At 39.6% G+C, this 18,322-nt stretch overlaps 1 non-coding gene across 1 annotated transcript; it reads right to left on the bottom strand.

Annotated features, from left to right (window-relative positions):
* Positions 1-18,157: 18,157 nt before the first annotated feature.
* On the bottom strand, positions 18,158-18,231 carry trnam-cau (transfer RNA methionine (anticodon CAU)). The gene has a single exon. It is a non-coding gene; the product is annotated as a tRNA-Met (tRNA).
* Between the last annotated feature and the right edge of the window lie 91 nt (positions 18,232-18,322).

The raw sequence follows: 18,322 nt of genomic DNA, 5'->3' as shown, positions 1-18,322 counted from the left end.
AATAACATGCTTTTTCTCTTAAATATATTGTTAAAATCATTTGTTTCAGATGTACTGTAATATTTTCTGTATAAAAATTAATTTGTTGTTCAAAAAGTCTTTTTTCAAACTTGAGTCTTGAAAAAGAGGGGGTCGTCTTAAAATCTGGGCCGTATTATATTCGGGCCAATACGGTATTCTTCTGGGAAAATTCCGCTCGACCTATGACCATTTCAACTTACAAACCAGGTCCTGGAACGAAATATATTCGTATGTAGAGGTACCATTGTATTTTGACCCTGATTGCATTAACATTTTTTGCCACCAGTCTTACATATTGCTCTTTAAGTGGAAGTACAGATGCTGTTGGTTAAACTTGAGAAGTTGAGTCACATTTAAAGTGACTCACTTGAGGTTGAGCTTGTGTTGTCGTCTCGTAGGCTGGCGTCAACATCATGTCCCAGACCCGCACTTCGCTCCTGGAGGAGGTTGTGCAATGGCGCCAGGAAGCCTGCTGCCGGGAGCTCAAGGCTGTCCTGCCCAAATTTACCATATCCTTCTCGGTCCTATCTTGTCATTTAATAGTCCATTAAATGATGTCTATGGTGTACATTTTAAAAGTACTATGGCATCATTCTAAATTAGTTTAAAATATTCTTTGGCCTTTCTTGTTTAATCTTAAACACTTGACACATTGAAATGAATAGCTTTAAAAAACAACAACAACAACAACAAAAATCAGGATATTAAACTAGTCTACTGTGCCTGTCTTGACCTGACCTGCTGCGGAGTCTCTCCAAGCAGGCATACACCCCCCACAAGGCCATGTTGGAGCTGCTGGACAGGCTTTTCCTTGATTACAGTACCTCTAAAGAAGAGGTCTCTGATATTTTCAAAGGTTTTATAGATGATCTTCATGTTCCCACTGTCCTATTTACATTTTCATGAATAAAAGGATTGCCTCTAATATATAGTGAAACTGATGAATCATATAACTACAATACAGTATAAAAATACGCATTTAAGATATGTATTTTAAACATTGAGTAGACTACTAAACTCTGATTTGAAATGTTACACGTCTAAATTAATATATCATTCATGTTACATATACAGTAGAAAATATATCAAATTCAACAATTAAAGCAACATTAGGTAACTTTTAGGCAACCTTTATAAAATTTTGTCCTAACATTTTTGATGATACAGTGCCTTGCAAAAGTATTCGGCCCCCTTGAATCTTGCAACCTTTCGCCACATTTCAGGCTTCAAACATAAAGATATGAAATTTAAATTTTTTTGTCAAGAATCAACAACAAGTGGGACACAATCGTGAAGTGGAACAACATTTATTGGATAATTTAAACTTTTTTAACAAATAAAAACTGAAAAGTGGGGCGTGCATTATTATTTGGCCCCTTTACTTTCAGTGCAGCAAACTCACTCCAGAAGTTCAGTGAGGATCTCTGAATGATCCAATGTTGTCCTAAATGACCGATGATGATAAATAGAATCCAAATGTGTGTAATCAAGTCTCCGTATAAATGCACCTGCTCTTTGATAGTCTCAGGGTTCTGTTTAAAGTGCAGAGAGCATTATGAAAACCAAGGAACACACCAGGCAGGTCCGAGATATTGTTGTGGAGAAGTTTATAGCTGGATTTGGATACAAAAAGATTTCCCAAGCTTTAAACATCTCAAGGAGCACTGTGCAAGCCATCATATTGAAATGGAAGGAGCATCAGACCACTGCAAATCTACCAAGACCCGGCCGTCCTTCCAAACTTTCTTCTCAAACAAGGAGAAAACTGATCAGAGATGCAGCCAAGAGGCCCATGATCACTCTGGCTGAACTGCAGAGATCTACAGCTGAGGTGGGAAAGTCTGTCCATAGGACAACAATCAGTCGTACACTGCACAAATCTGGCCTTTATGGAAGAGTGGTAAGAAGAAAGCCATTTCTCAAAGATATCCATAAAAAGTCTCGTTTAAAGTTTGCCACAAGCCACCTGGGAGACACACCAAACATGTGGAAGAAGGTGCTCTGGTCAGATGAAACCAAAATTGAACTTTTTGGCCACAATGCAAAACGATATGTTTGGCGTAAAAGCAACACAGCTCATCACCCTGAACACACCATCCCCACTGTCAAACATGGTGGAGGGAGCATCATGGTTTGGGCCTGCTTTTCTTCAGCAGGGACAGGGAAGATGGTTAAAATTGACGGGAAGATGGATGCAGCCAAATACAGGAACATTCTGGAAGAAAACCTGTTGGTATCTGCACAAGACCTGAGACTGGGACGGAGATTTATCTTCCAACAGGACAATGAGCCAAAACATAAAGCCAAATCTACAATGGAATGGTTCAAAAATAAACGTATCCAGGTGTTAGAATGGCCAAGTCAAAGTCCAGACCTGAATCCAATCGAGAATCTGTGGAAAGAGCTGAAGACTGCTGTTCACCAACACTCTCCATCCAACCTCACTGAGCTCGAGCTGTTTCGCAAGGAAGAATGGGCAAAAATGTCAGTTTCTCGATGTGCAAAACTGATAGAAACATACCCCAAGCGACTTGCAGCTGTAATTGGAGCAAAAGGTGGCGCTACAAAGTATTAACGCAAGGGGGCCGAATAATATTGCACGCCCCACTTTTCAGTTTTTTATTTGTTAAAAAAGTTTAAATTATCCAATAAATTTTGTTCCACTTCACGATTGTGTCCCACTTGTTGTTGATTCTTGGCAAAAAATTAAAATTTTATATCTTTATGTTTGAAGCCTAAAATGTGGCGAAAGGTTGCAAGGTTCAAGGGGGCCAAATACTTTTGCAAGGCACTATGTCGCCTGACAACTAGTTGAATGAGACCTCTTTTATATCTTGAGGGGGTCTGTATCACTTTTACCAGCACAAATTAACTTTGAGGAGGGTGGCAGGAATCCTCACACACAAAAAAACTACAAATGTGCTGACTGCTTTACGGCATACGTCACTTCTCCTTTTCCCCATTCATTATAAAGACGGAAGTCGATGCTAACGCTTTCATGCGAATTCTGCAAACATGGCAGAGCAACAAAAGAGACAAAAAATTTTGTCTGAAGAACAAAAAGAAAGGGAGCCTACCAGAATATACAGAATAAACATTGGCCCGGCTTTCACTCGCTGGCATGACGCCCCCCAATTGAACTCGTCAGCGCTACACTAAGCCACACCATTGCTAACCATCATATGCTATTGTTTAGCCACAGCTGGATTCATTACTTTATTACTTTTCATCCTTCGCACAGCTACTGGAAACATAAATGTTGTTTATTCCATCTGCAAGCGACCATCATGATTTTACGACACTATGCAGGTGTGTCTCATGGAAAACGCAGTCTTCCTTAAGGCAAAACACAACCTCTTTTGTCCACCGACAGTGCTAAAATTGACATAAACCGTAAAGTTACCAAGTATTGCTTTAAATAATTACAATCACATATTTTATTTTCATAAATATTATAAATTAAATTAGTCCTAAAAGAAAATTTAATAGAGTTTAAAAAATAAAATATAATAATAAATTCAAATAAAATAGTTGAATGATGAATTTGATTGCTTTACTTTAAAAGTAAAATATATTATCAAACGATCAATACAATACAAATATGAATGATAATTTAGGTAGAAAACAAAAATCATATAAATACTGCAAATATATATTTAGACTAATTTAAATATTTTATTGTAAATAATATAGCTGTTAGTAAAACAAAATATATGTTTTAAATATAAATACCTTATTTTTCAGACTTAAAATCCTTTATTTCCCTCCAAAATTTACAGTGCGCCTTATAATCCAATCCACTTGATAAATAAATTCTGGTTGTGCTTCATGACCTCAAATTTGTTTTGTTGGCGCACAACTGGAGCACTGCTCCAGTAAAGTACTCAAGACATACGGTAAATGATACACATAAATAATGAATAAATGCCTCTTACAATCAGGTGCACTACATGTATGAAAATAATCTTGTGGTTCTTAAAACGTGGTATTTGAAATTCCTGAAGGAATAAAATATAACGGTACTCTATTCAAACAGATGTACCTTGTTTTTAAGCGTCATTATTCTGCACAGACAGTCTGAAGTACCAGTCTCTGGTGGAAGAGACAGCTAAATAACGCTTGGAGGCGAATTACCGGTTACGGCAGAAATAATCACTTCGTATATACTACTAATTTTCTTAGTTCCACACAGTACATATTCCACGTAATTGATAAAGGTCAACTTACTGGGTGACTTTGTGAAGTAGTTGTAGATGTTTCCGAATTCCACTGCAGGCAATTCCTTTGGATTGTTTAGCCAGCTATCAGCTGCGACTTTGGATGGGCAGATTTGCAGGCCAATTCACGCTAATTTTAAGTTGTATCGCCTCCTCGTGTCTGTCGGCATGACTTGTGATAATAATAAGTCATGTATAAGATGTTTTTATGAAAAAGAGAAGCAAAACACAGCTGAAATATATGAATTTCAGACGTTTGTCTATACGAATGTTTACCTGTGCATGCCCCCATTTCAAAATGGCGACACGTTGCTATGCGAGATGACGTCATCGTGACATCATGCCAACTGCGAGAATAAGTAGATAGAGGAATGAAAAAGAAAAAAAAAAACAACAACAACAACAACTGCACCCCAAAAAAATTAATGCAGCCTCAACGGGACACAAGCCAGTGTCCTACTTGCACCGGTCCCAAGCCCGGAGAAATGCAGAGGGGAAAAAAAAAAAGCCTGCATTGGGGGTGCCCCCTCAAGATTTCTTAGTGCCCACTCTGGTGGGTAAACCTAGATCCGGGCCTGTTCACAACGCTGTGGATCTGGCAGAGAAGATAAAGCACACCTCTCTGATGGTTTGCATGTTTGGCAATCAGCATAACTGTATCCCACTTATAGAATAATGAGAGTCACTTCCTGTTTGAAACTCCTTGCTTGATGTATTTTGCATTGTATAAGGTATTTTTTAAGTCAAAGGTCTCACGTAGATCATTAGCTTTTGACTTGATGCACTTTTGTCCATTTTGCAAGGACACAATGCAGGGACCTGTTCCAGAAAACTGCAAAGATGTGCAGATTTTTTGCCAACAATCTTGTTCATTACATAACTGCATCTTGTCCAGTAGTCATCAACTCATTTTAAAATACAATAATAATAATGTTACTCATCCTTCTGTATTGTTCCCCCTGCTTTCATAATATACTGTCCACCACAACAGGAACAAACTGATCAAAATAACACACACTGCATCCAAGATCATGAACCACCTCACCCTCAACCTGTCAGATTTCAATCATAGAGCAGTCACACGCCTTGCGCTGTCAATAACCAACGGCCTTGGCCATCCTCTCACCTCACACTGCTGCCCTCCGGTCGCAGATACCGGACCCTGAGATGGAGACGGGCTCGCTTCAGTAAAAGCTATTTCCTATTTCTGTCATCTCAGACCTCAATAACCTCCCACGATAACCCTGGAGGGGCCAGTTATCCGAGAGTTCTTCTTGTCTATCCTAAATGTTGTCTATGATGAATTGGTGTGGTTTTGTATTATTGTTGGTAGACTAAAAACTAATTTCCTCATGGGACACTAAAGGCCATCCATCCATCCATCCATCCATCCATCCATCCATCCATCCATCCATCCATCCATCCATCCATCCATCCATCCATCCATCCATCCATCCATCCATCCATCCATCCATCCATCCATCCATCCATCCATCCATCCATCCATCCATCCATCCATCGAAATTTTCCACAAAAAAAATCTCTATTGGTAATAATTGCCCAAAAATGAACATTGAAGTGCCTGTGACACCATAAAAAAATCTTAAATAGCATTATTATATGAATTAAAATCATATTTTGAGACAATTTGTGGATATACAAAAATTTGGCAAAGTGCAGATAATGAGAAATGAGTCTTTCAAACTGCCATTCAGCTATTCCTGTCATTATGGCACTCTGGCGCAGTCATCTGGGTGATGACGTTGGTAGAGTAACGATTTCAGCTGGTTTAGAATTCAGCCCAATGGAGGAGGAAGATTCGTAATGAGGAAAATGTGACAGAGGGTAGCAAAATGTGATAATTGTTCTCTCTCTACTGTAAAAATTATTTATGAGGACACTCTTTTTATCTAAGTATTTTTCCCCAATTGCTAAATAAATTGTATGGTCATGACAAATAACAGTCTGGTGCTAAATGGAATATGAAATATGATAAATGCATTTATTCAGTACGACAGAGCTAAATTACTGCATAATGGTCAAACCTGCTGACTTCTTAAACCTCCCGAACTATATTTTATGCCACTTTTGTCATTTTCCTGCTCCGGCTTTGGAGATGGAGGAAAGAGCATTAACAAAGCAGGAGGCGTGAGAGCTAGGCGACGTGCTAACCCGAACCGAGCGGCTCTTCCAAGTTTCTTCCTCGCCATTCCAAAAAAAAACAATTCATACGAAAAACTACCCCGACTCATGTCACACACGGGGGCGGGCGTGACTGTCTTCACTGATTGGCCAGCCCTTGGCGGCGAGCAAAATTCGGCTTGTGGCTCTGCTGCGGCCCCGGCAGGCAGGCAGTGTTTGTCGCCGGGGACGCAAAGGGGAATGAATGCCAAAAATGGTGCATTCTTGTTGGACAAACCGGCCAACGTCGGAGTGCGTAGCTGCCCGAGCCCAAGCCAAGTATAGCGCTCTCTAGGCAGGCACACGAAGAGGACTGAGGTGGGTGGAAGTCCTGACACAATCGAGAACTGGAGACGAGAGCAGGGGAGCTCCCCGGGCTCAAGCCAAGGATAGCGCTCCATGGGCGGGCACGCCTTTATCGGCCGGCGACCATGGAGTGCTGCAAGCCGCCGGTCGTCAGCCTAGTGGCCTTCTCAGTGGACAGGGAGCATTGTCACCTCCAAAATGCAAACCACCTCCTTATTAAAATGTTTGCCATGATCCCAGTATTTTGACATAACACGTAAAACACGTAGCTTACTCATTTCATCATCCGTCCAATGGTCTCTAGATTGTCAGACTTGTTTTGACCATTCTTTTCGGTGAACAGGATCTTTTGGAAATCTAAAAAGCCTCACACTATTCTCCTTGGTGTAGCAACAAAAGCCTGCAGCATACTGAGCTGTCTTGACACAAAAAAATAAACAAATTAATCCACAAAATCAGCTGATTCCTCAGTTCTTCTGCATACTATAGTAATGGCAATATTGGGAATATGATTAGTCCGCTGATGTCACATTTGTCTTCTTCCTTTATCCAGACTCGGGCAGGAGGTCACTCATTATCATGGTGCGGAATTCAAAAAATTGAATAAATATATCAATCGCAACCACACACATCCAAGCGGTACATTTCATTCAGGGGCATAAAATACCGCGTGTAATATGAAATAAACATGCTTTTTTTGTGCCACAGGCACTTTAAGTGACCTAAAATCAACAGGAAGTGACCTGGAAATTCCCAAATTTAACAGAAAGTGACCCGAAATTAACACAAAGTGACTCGGAATTGGCCCAAAGCTAAAGCTGTTAGGTATTACCGGTATATCGCTTTACATTATTTATGTAGTTTGATGATTATCATAGTCGTATATCAATCAATACAACTACTTTGTCCCCAGGTTTCCTATCTACCAGTCAGTGTTCCGTAGTTTCCGGTGTCGCTATGTCGAGTGCAAGCTGCTGGTGTTTTTGCTGGGCTTGATGACAAAGGTCAGGCCCAAAGTCAAGTGTCTCTGCCCCATCACGTGTGTGTGCACCTCTGCGCCAGTGTTGCTGTTTCCTCCACAGTACTTTCCTGTTTTGACTTGTTACAAGTGATTTTAAAAGTGTGGTATGTTAACCAATAATTAATAGTATGTAGAAATGTCCTGTGTGAGTATCCCCTAAGTTTTATTTTAAGAGTTTAGTCTGAAATTTGATTTTTTTTTTTTTTTTTTTTTTTTAAACCCTAATCACATTTTGTGTCCTGCATGTGTTTTCCGAGGGATTTCCTCTCATTCAATGCAGGAGTCATTTTCATTCCAGTTTCATTTATTTCTGCTTTCACTTTATTTCTTGATAACATTATCTCCTAATGTTTTCCCACCAGAACCACCCTTTTCTTTATCATCTTTAGACTGCTGTTGGCAACAGCCGTGTAGTGCCTCACTGCGTGGTGAGAAAACGTTTTTAACATTCGCAGTTGGCACCACCACTGTCCACATTTTGATGAACTTGGTGAAATGTCCTAACATGCTATAAGATGCACCCTGAAAATTAGCTGAGTATTTCATTAGTGCAAAGGAAGACTCGAATTTTCAGACTTTAAGGCATGCATACTTAAAATCCTTTATTTTTCCCCAAAATGGACAATGCGCCTTACGATCTAGTGCGACGTATGTATTCATTGTGGCTGTGCTTATTGACCTCAAACCTATTTTTTTGGAGCCTAACTGTATTATACTGCTTCAGTGAAGTACTCAAGACAAATGTTCATCATTCATCAAACCCATAAAAAAAAACCCCAATAAAACCAATAATAAATAAATAAATAAAACAATAATTACAATCTTAAAAGATGAAGAACAAACAAGAAATGCAGTACATTGATACACTGGTATGAAAAAGTATCTACTATCAAATGTGATCTGATCTTGAATCTTTGATCTTTGATGATAAATAAGTGAAAAATCACATTTAATATTTTTTGCCCTGCCCCCCCGTGGCCGCAATAACTTCAACCTGATGCTTCCTGTAGCTGCAGATCAGTCTGGCACATCAATCAGGACTAATCTTGGCCCATTCTTCTCTACAAAACTGCTGTGGTTCAGTCAGATTCCTGGGATGTCTGGCATGAATCGCTGTCTTTAGGTCATGCCACAGCATCTCAATGGGGGTCAAGTCTGGACTTTGACGTGGCCAATCCAGAGCATGTATTTTGTATTTTCTTATGAAACCATTCTGAAGTTGATTTACTCTGGTGTTTTGGATCATTGTCTTGTTGTTGATCCATCCTGTTTTTAGCTTCAACTGTCTGACAGACGGCCACAGGTTTTTCTGCAAAACATCCTGATAAACTTTTGAATTCATACTTCCATTAATGATTACAAGTTGTCCAGGCCCTTAGGTAGCAAAACAGCCCCAAATCATCATGCTCCTTTCACCGTGCTTCACGGTGGGGATGAGGTGTTGATGTTGGTGAACTGTTCCATTTTTCCTCCACACATGACATTGTGTGTTACTCCAGGGGCGGACTGGTAATCTGTGGGTTCTGGAGGATCACAGAACGGCCGGTGCCCTGGACGGCCGGCGGCCGCCATTCCTTATACATCACTGTTTTTATCCCCCCTAGCCTCTCATTATCTACAGTTCGCATCCAATCCGACAGGTGGCAGCAATGCGCCTGGCTGTTCATTGCCAGTCTGATAAAAGAACGAAGAAAACACAAAGTACCCTTCATTGGTTCTTTGTACTAAGCAAACTAGCGACGAGCGTTAATGCACAATATGGATGGTGGTGGCAAAAATAAGAAAAAAAGGGTGGCACGGAGAACTTCGGTTAGGGAGAAAAAAATCAAAGAAACAGGAGAGCAAAGCATTTAAATGTCTTAAGTTTACAAATATTTTCACAAGCAGCAGTCTGGCTGCAACGGCCATGTCGGGTAACAGCAGCCTAGCCCCCGGCAATGGTGAGAGGGGTAGCGGGAGCCGCTCTGACGTGCAGCCGGTGCAAGGAGAGAGAAAAGAAGAGGGAGGGTGTAATGATAAGCTGGTGGAAGTTCCCCATACAAGCGCAGGGCAAGTAAAAAGGGATGAAGAGAGTCACTTGCTCGGTATACCGGAAATTGTTATCCACCAGGTAGCTACATTTTAAATGACAATTAAAGGGTTAGTGCCAGCTAGTCCATTTGCAATCGTGTCAAGTTACAGTATGCTAGTCCTACTATCACTCTCCTAAAGAAAAATATTTTAGCTGTAAAACAACGTATGCACACGCAGCAGCAATATTAATTCATAAGAAATGTAACAAAATATTAATAAAATGAATGGTTTTACTTTAAAGTTTAGTAAGTCAAATTGATATGATTTTTTTTTTTAAATCGTGTATATATCGTTTTGTTTTCTGGTTAATACTTTCCAATGAAGGTTATGTATCCAGGATTTGTCTTGAAATGTTTATTGTATTTTCATTGAAATTTATTATTTGTATGGCAAGATTAATTATGGCAGGGGTCTTCAAACCGGTCCTCAAGGGCCGCTGTGGGGCCTGGTTTTTGTTTCAACCGATTGAGTACGGACAGTTTAACCAATGAAGTTTCTGCTAAAACAATCAGCACCTGACTGCACTTGTAAAACACCAGATTGGTGCATAGGTGTTGTCTTGTTTTGTTGGAATGAAATCCTGCGCCCGCTGCGGCCCTATGTGGAATAGTTTGGAGACCACTGAATTATGGCATGAACAATGAAATCATTTTATAGACAGAGATATATAGAGATATATTAGAATAAATTAGATACATAAAACTTGCTTTGAAAAATAAATTCTTTCATTTGTTTTTTCAGGTTGATCATAGAGCTAGTACAGAAAATGAACCCAACTCCAGTTCAGCATTGCAGTACTTTGAGCGCCCCAAGTCAGACAGTCACAATCTAGACACATTTTCTTCATTTTCTCTCAAAGTGCACGAAATTGATGCATTTTACAATAAAATGAAAAAAAAAAAAAAGTCTTCCCGGGGGTGGGGGGGGGGGCATGCCCCCGGACCCCTAGGGGGTCCGTGTTTCCCTTCGTATAGCGATTCTTGTGGGCTGGGCCGAGTCAAAGTCCAGGGCCGCTTTTTAGTCCCAGTCCGCCCCTGTGTTACTCCGAAACAATTCAACTTTGGTTTCATTAGTCCACAAAATATTTTGCCAATACTTCTGTGGAGTGTTCAAGTGCCTTTTTGTGAACATTAAACAAGCAAAAATGTTTTTTTTTAGACAGCAGTGACTTCCTCCGTGGAGTCCTCCCATGAACACCGTTCTTGGCCATAGTTTTACATTTAGTTGATGTGTGCACAGACCCATTGGACTGTGCCAGTGATTTCTGTAAGTGTTTAGCAGGCACTCTAGGCCTCTTTTTTACCTCTCTAAGTATTCTGCGCTGAACTCTTGGCGTCATCTTTGGTGGACGGTCACTCCTTTGGAGAGAATCAACAGTGCCAAATTCTCTCCATTTGTAGATAACTTCTCTGACTGTCCCAGTATGTACTGTTTAACAAAGGACAGTATTCATTCTCTCTGAAAATTAAAAAGCCAATAACATGTCTGATACAATGAATAATGCAAGGAAAGTTTTTGATTAGCTATTAGCTATTGATTATATAAATCTGCCTTGTAATCAGGTACACCTTACGTATGAAAATAACCTCTTTCACTGATGGTGAGCCTTTTAACCTGGTGCGCTTTTTAGGGGGATAAAAAATGTACGTTAAATTGCTCTTCCGGTGTAATTTATTTATTTATTTATTTATTTTATTTTTCAAAACAAATATTCTACAAACTGTTTATCTTGTTATGTTTTCCTTCTTTAATTGCTCATCTGTTTCATTTTTAGGTTCTGAATAACAGAACTTTGTCTCCATCATGTCCATCTCATGGCTCACTTGTATTTTTTTCTTTTTAAAGAAGTTTTGAACCGACTCCTGACCCTAAATTATTCATGAGCACCTCCTCTCCATAGGTAAAAAACTGTTCGGACAAATGCTCCTAAAAGTGGCACCTGGGCCTACTGTTCAGATGATGACCAGCCATCAGGTTAGCAGTAGCTGTCGAATAGTCCAGAAAACATACAGTATGCATGTTAGTCGAATGTTTGAATGTTTGAAAGAAATTCTTAAAGCTAAAAAAATGCACAAAATATAAAACGCAATTATTTACTGTATGCTTTGAAATGTCTTTCATCAGTAAACACAATGTCTGAAATAGTGCACATATGCAGTTTCCAGGTTAAATACATTTTACGAATGATATAAAACCTTCACCACCATTTTTAGGGTTTGAGTCTGTGTAATACTAATATATCTGAATTGTAACATATATGAATGTGTAATGTATTATTTTTGCCGTAACATACTAAGGCCCAAAATGAAAATACACGATGTGCTTTAATACTTGATGTTGGCGCCACCTGCTGCCAATTTGCTGCATAGTCCCATGCGGAACTTTTGCCAATGTTGCCTCATTCGCTAAAATTACACTGGATGGATCTGATACCCGAGAATAAGAAAAATTAAATCGAAAAATGAAAATCCAAATGAAAAAAGTTGTGCTTTAATCTTTGGTTCTATCCATTTTAGCATCACTGGGTAAGTGTGAGTCAAGCCATGCTAACCTAGATACATTACTTTCAGGAGCGGGCCCCATTCACGTTGACAGCAGTGCCCACCCCAGTGGCCGAAAAATGTCATTGCATGTAATTAATTGTCCCAAATATTTTAATTTACCTAGCCGGTAAAATGTTGTCTATAAAATTTGTGCAGCAATAACACAAACAGCTAAAATGAATGAAATGAACAAGAATCATAAAAAGTATTTCATAATGGGTCAAAGTTATTTTTCGAACGGCTAAGTGACTCACACCTTAAAGACCCTGACCCTACTAACCAAGCATATATCTTGGGAGTTAATTTTATTCCTGATACTGCGTTTTGGGATCTACATATTTTGCCCCCACTCCCACAAAAGTCAAACTCCGCCTATGGTTGACAGGGACATAACACTACCAACTTTTCAGGTTGCTCAAATTGTCCCTACTACTTTTTAAGCAACTTTATTTGAATTATATAATGATTATAATTGATGATAATTATTAATGATAATAATTTATCATGTCTTCCCATATGTTGTAAGAACAGAACTGACCCTTCCATTATTAAGTGAAATACTTTTCATTATGTTCAGACTTACATTTACCCCTTTTCACTTGCTGAATGTGCCGGTCCATTTTTACCCCTCAAACGCACATTTGATTGGCTGATGACTAGAAGACACAAACACGCACACTCACACAACCCTGACAGAAATACATGTCAACATGCCGCCTCCTCCACCCCCTTCAAAGAAGAGGGATAGTAGAATTTTTTTTCGGCCAGCCGCAGCAGCAGCCACTATAAGTAGACGTCAATGTTGTGGAGGTGGGGAACACGCCATTAATTTTGTTACTGAAAGTCCCACCTGCATCACAGTTAGCATAGCATTAAACTGTGTGAACTTGCTAACCTGCAAAACTCGAGTAGGAAGCAGCTTAGAGATAAGTGTCCCCCTGTACTGTATGTGTTTTCGAGTGTTAATGTTAATTCATCTGTGCATTTATTCATTACTTAAAATATATTTATTTATTTTATCCATCATTCATTTAAAAATAATTTCATTTGCAGCCTATATGCAGACATTTCTTTAACCCCCCCCCCCCCCCCCCCAAAAAAAAAAAACCCACACGAAAACACAACCACTGCAAATTTCCTTTATGTGGGGGATTAATGTCCCGTCCCCAGCAAAAAGTGTATATGCAGGTTATGCAGGTTATGCTGTTATGACGTCCCTACCAATGTTGAGACCAAACCTGCGCCCTTGGTTGACAGTCACACCAATGGGAAAATCCAGTAATCTAAAATAGGTATATAGGTAACGTAGTTCCTCTCCAATCAGAAAGAGACTTCACAAATTTAACCTTCATGGGAGGAGTGCAAGGAGGAAACCTTTGCTCTTCAAGAAGAGCATGAAGGCCAGACTGAAGTTTGTCAGAGTGAATGTAGACAAAGACCAGTATTTCTTGAATAATGTTCTTTGGACAGATGAATCTAAAATTGAATTATTTGGACACCCGAACAGAGGATTACAGGGTAATAGCCTTAATTTTGAAATAAACTCACTGTTTTCAATCATTTCGTTGTAGGCTGTCCGTCTGAAAATTGCAATCCTTGTCTAGTTCATGCTCTTCTCTTCCAAGGCCGTCCGAAACCTCCTCCGAAACTGTCCGAAGCGGTAGATGAATTTACGACGCAACTCGTATTGGCATTGGCTGCCACTTGGGGTAACTCTAAACGCTATTGGCTGACATTTCACAAAATGGGAACCTTATTGGCCGCCATGTCAAGAAATGGGAACACTATTTACGACGCAACTCGGATCACCATTGCCTGCCACTTGGCGTAACTCGCAATGCTATCAGCTGCCATTCCAAGATATGGGGGTGCCATTTCAAGAAATGGGAGAACGCTACTGGCTGCCATTTCAAGAAATGAACCTCCTATTACTCGCTCGTTCACCTCGGGAGATTTTTTTAATGTCTGACGCTCAGTATGCACGCAGGGAAAGTGGCACAAAGCCCAAAAAAGTGCACCGGAGTGGCCAAAACATTGAATTATTTCAACGAAACAAAGGAGGATGTTGTATCCTGTCTCTTCAATGCCAAGCTTGGCTGCACATCGGCCGTGAATGTACACCTAAACACCTAAAGCGCCGTCACCCAGTTGTAATTTTGGAAGACGACAAGAGACAACAAGATAGCAGATCGTAAGCAGGGGTGAAAGTGGGCCAGAACGGTCAGGAACGCAGTTCCAGTATGAGATTCAGGGCCAGAACGCAGTTCCGGGATAAGATTCAGGGCCGGAATGCTGTTCCGGTACACAGTGCTTTGATTCCGAAAATATGACAGCAACTTTCAAAACGCTATGTAAAAAAAAAAATGCTAAGCTGCCACACATGCATTTCATCTCCAAGAAGAAAACAATCTACCAACATCAGATTTACATACACAAGTGTTGACAACAAGCATAATAAATTGCTTGTGTAGCATAATCCAATTCCACCTATATTTATTATTTATTTTATTCCACGGACGGCATGGAGGGTTCCCCAGCTGCTGCAGTTATCCGAGTCTGACGTTGATGAGTCACGTCAATGTGCGAATGCACACAGCAAAACAAAACGCCTGGACTCATTTATCCATTCAATTGGCTGACATACTGACATGTGATCAGCAGAAATAGTTAGCTCTGATTGGTTCAAATCTGCATGTTTTCTGGAACAGCAAAAAGAAAAAGAAAAAAAAGTTTGTTGAATTGATGTGACAAAAAAGGGCAATGCAACATAAAATGGATCAAATCTTTAAGAGCAAGGAAAGAGTTGAGGAGGCTTATCATATTTAGTTTTATTTGCTGTGACAGGGAGGTTCAGAACATCTTAGCTGTCAATGTGCACTTTGGACTTCATATTCATTTATGTTAGGCTACTTATTATTTTCTTTTGACTTAAAAAAGTCAATCTTCAAAATATATTCCATTTCACTCTGCATAATATAAGTCATTTTTACCTATTTTTCCTGAGTGTATGTTACTTATATCTTTTTATATATTATATTAAAAAAGAAAAGAAAAGTAAATGTTTACATTAACTTAAATTTTAATATACATCCTATTAGGGGTGTGACAAAATATCGAAATGGTGATATATTGTCATACTTTGTATCCCAAAAGGTTATCGATATGCTCCTGCCAAGAATCGAGATATCATTTTAAAAAGGTGTCACTGTCTAAAAATAAATAAATAAAAAGGAACCAACAAGTTGCTACCAAAATCTTCCACCATAATAGTGTCTCAGTTAACTCTAAGGCAGGGGTGTCCAAAATTTTTGCCAAGGGGGCCAGATTTGGTAAGGTAAAAATGTGGGGGGCCGACCTTGGCTGACGTGCTTTACGCAGAATAATATATTTAAGCAAATTTTAGCAACCCATTCTGTGTGTAACATTTGTTTTATTATATTTTTAAAATTAATAATTTCAACAATCTCGCAACTAGCATTCTCTTTCGACTCTCGGGCTGTTGCGAAATACTGCTGCTGTGAAATTAAACTAGCTTCAAAAGTTGCTTCAATTTCTCGCTGCATATCTTCCCTGTAATCTTGTCGTACATGTTAGCGTGTCTTGTTTGGTAATATCGCCTCACATTGAATTCTTTAAAATCAGCGACTGTCTCTGCAAATGAGGCAGACACAGTTGTTGCATATTTTAATGAAGAAATAGTCCAATTTCCACCTATCCTTGAAGCGTCAGCCATTGCAGTCAACTTTTTTTTTTGTTGATTGTCGCCATTTTAGAAAATTGGAAGTCAAGGATGACACGGGGTAATGTTGCTTAGAGTGCTGCTGCCTTTTAGTGGGTAAATGAGGAGCAGCATTTAGTGTGTAGGCTACTTCATATGCTGGTAGCAGTACTGCTGACCAATTTATTAAGTCTGTGTGCGGGCCAGACAATATTGATCTTATGACAGAGGCTGGGGGCCGGATGAAATTTGACCACGGGCAGCATTTGGCCCCCGGGCCACACTTTGGACATGTCTGCTCTAAGGCATTGACGGTGCACGACGCCCAATCCCTTTAGACTGGGAACATTCATTCATTCATTCATTCGAAACTAGAGCATTCACAGTCATTCTGTGTGATTTTCAGGGCATTTACAGGTCATTTCCTGTTGAGTTTGAATAATTGCCTATTCATTTGGGTAATTCCCAGGTCACTTCCGGTTCTGTAACTCAAAATAAACAGTAAGTTACCCATAAAATACCCCAAAATCAACAGGAAGTAACTGAAAATCAACAGGTAAATGACCTTAAATAGCCCAAAAATTATGTCATTGCCTGGCATTGGCTGCCACTGACGGCCATAGATGTTCAATCCGTTTGAAGTGGGAGGGATGGCAGCGAATGAACGAATGTTCATTCGCTGCCACCCTCCCAGTTCAAACGGCGTCTACTAGTGATAAACGCATTCCAAATTACAGCAGAAGCTTGTTTTTCTGTTTATTAGTTGTTTGTAGAATATCCTAGAATGATTTCCTGACCAATGTATCAATAATCGTTGTATCGCCATATTGTCAGATCATCTTTATCGTGACCTTTGTATCGCAAATCGTAGCGTATCGTGAGGACCAAGAGGTTCCCACTCCAACATCCTATGTTCTTAAGTAGTTAAAATTGAGATTTGGCATTTACTAGTCGTTTGTGAGGAAAATAAAAATTAGGAGATAGAGGTTGGGGTTATTGCCGTTTTTGTTAACTTTTATTTTGCAAATCATTGAAAACATAATTTTGAATGATAATCAGTTTTCGTATGTGCCCCCCCCCAAAAATAAATAAATAAATACATAAATAAATAAAAAAACACAATTTCTGGCTCAGTGGCGACCTTCACATTGGGGAGTTCCTGTAAGGAATTCTAGCCACTTTCATCCCTGATCGTAAGTCCATCTAACTAACTGACGACATGTTTTATTGAAGTTGCTAAGCCTATCGCAATATGAAATGAGTCCATTTATCGCACGGTAAATAAAAATGAGGGCGTAATTTTTACGGCTGCGTTTTATCGCCGTGTGCATGCAGGCGTGCATACATTTGTGTGTGCGTGTTGATGGCATATGAGATTCCAGTTCATAGTTTCACAGATGTTTATTGGTCATCAACACGCCGTAGAATTAAAGTTAATACATAAAAATTAGGAAACACATCTATATTAAACACTGTAAACATTAGCGTTGCTACATTGAGGCTAATTGGAAAAAACCTATAACCCACTGTGTATTATAGCAAACGCTAATACGAATCCATATCACAGGACAGGCTTAACAACCTAGCTATGCTCTTCATTGAGCGTGAGCTTGTTCAAAAACTGGATTTCACTGGTATTAAAAATGACTTTGCTGTCAAAAAAATCTAGGCACATCACTGTTTGAGGCCTTGATAACCCCAGGGATGTGGAAGGGGCAGGCACAGGATGTTTAGTTAAACTTTTTTGTTGCTTAGCAGGCAGGCATAGAACTCTCAGTTGTATTGTATTGTAGCCTACATGGGACAATAAATGGAAATTGTTTTTCATATTGTGTCACATCTCATTATGGTCTCTTAAATTTTACTGTCAATCTTAAATAATTTGAAAATTTACACTGTCATTGCTTGCAAAGCGTTAAAAGTACTGTGTAAATTGAAGTGATAACCCGTGGTAGGTATGGGGTGGTCTCTAATGGTCCTTGTCCCCGGGCTCCTGCAAGTCTGTTGACAGCCCTGCTTGAGGTAACACTCAAACTTTAAATTTGTGAGACGGTTAAATTTATAAGTAAAATTAACCTGCCCCGAGTGAGGATCGAACTCACGACCTTCAGATTATGAGACTGACGCGCTGCCTGACTGCGCTATCGAGGCGTGTGTTCCTTCCGGGAAAGTAGTCACAATCTCAAACTTCAAACACAACTCCAGTGCGTGTTCAGCAGTTTTTTGAAAAACATTCAGTTTG

The sequence above is a fragment of the Corythoichthys intestinalis genome, chromosome 7 (genome assembly GCF_030265065.1).
Source record: "Corythoichthys intestinalis isolate RoL2023-P3 chromosome 7, ASM3026506v1, whole genome shotgun sequence".
Classification (NCBI taxonomy): Eukaryota; Metazoa; Chordata; class Actinopteri; order Syngnathiformes; family Syngnathidae; genus Corythoichthys; species Corythoichthys intestinalis.
This window is presented reverse-complemented; position numbering and strand designations above follow the sequence as displayed.